The following is a 1,118-nucleotide window of genomic DNA, read 5'->3' as shown; positions in this document are numbered from 1 at the left end:
TCAACAGTTCGCACATATGGGCTAACATTCATATTAATCATGTCAGTTATAGATGTGAGTTGTGTTGTAATTGCATTATATGCGTCTGTTTCATGTATCCCAACTGTATTATTCTGTATTAATGCATGTGGATCAGCCCAATATCCATTATTATTTGAAATTTTCTTAAGCATGGCATATCCATCATTATAAGTACAAGTTGTGAAAACTCCTCCTGCACTAGCATCAAGCATTTGCTTGGCAACAGTTGTTAAACCATTGTAAAACGTCTCTAACTGGATACAATAAGGAATGTCATGATAAGGGCATTTTCTCAACAACTCCTTGTACCTTTCCCAAGCATCAAGTGTTGCTTCATTATCCATTTGTCTAAACAAACATATTTCATTTCTGGATTCAACGTTCCTGTTGGGAGGAAAATATTTTTTCAAAAATTTCTTTACAAGAGATTATAGAATTTGGTTCTAAAGAGTTAAACCATAATTTTGCTCTATCCCTAAGAGAAAATGGAACAACATCAACCTTAAGGCATCATCAGACACTCCAGGGATAAGAAAACAATCAGTTATTTCTATTAAAGATTTTAAGTGTAAATGAGGGTCTTCAGATGGCAAACCACTGAACTGGCCATTAGTCTGCAACATGTGAAACATGACAGGTGTGAGCTCAAAGTGAGTTGCCTTAATGTGTGGCCTTAGTATTCCTGAATTTAATTGACTAAAAACAGGAATAACATAGTCCATGATTCCTCTATCCCGAGAATCAGCAATATGTATGATATTCTCCATAATAGTAACAGGTGGTAGAAAAATTAGCTTTTATGAACTTTACTTTTAAAGAAAAACTTTAGCGTGCTATCCCTGGCAACGGCGCCAAAAACTTGCTCGTCGGTTTATTCAACCTTAGATTTCAACACAAAAATAGAACTAGACGCAAGTATACACCTTGAACTACTGTCGTCTCATAACAAGTAATAATGGTAAAGTACCAGATATCGTTCCCACAGAGATAGCTTGCAAAGTAATTTCAAAAGTCTAGTTTATAAAAACTAATTTCAGATGGCGAAACGAGGGATTTGATTTATCTAAAATTGGGAGGTTTGATTAACAACTAAGAAA

The 1,118-nt window shown here is 34.8% G+C and overlaps 1 non-coding gene across 1 annotated transcript; it reads left to right on the top strand.

The window, feature by feature from the left end:
- Positions 1-291: 291 nt before the first annotated feature.
- On the top strand, positions 292-398 carry LOC112501872. The gene has a single exon (XR_003067579.1). It is a non-coding gene; the product is annotated as a small nucleolar RNA R71 (small nucleolar RNA).
- Positions 399-1,118: the final 720 nt, after the last annotated feature.

This window comes from Cynara cardunculus, unplaced genomic scaffold (assembly GCF_001531365.2).
Source record: "Cynara cardunculus var. scolymus isolate 2C unplaced genomic scaffold, CcrdV1 Un_Scaffold_649, whole genome shotgun sequence".
Classification (NCBI taxonomy): domain Eukaryota; kingdom Viridiplantae; phylum Streptophyta; class Magnoliopsida; order Asterales; family Asteraceae; genus Cynara; species Cynara cardunculus.
This window is presented reverse-complemented; position numbering and strand designations above follow the sequence as displayed.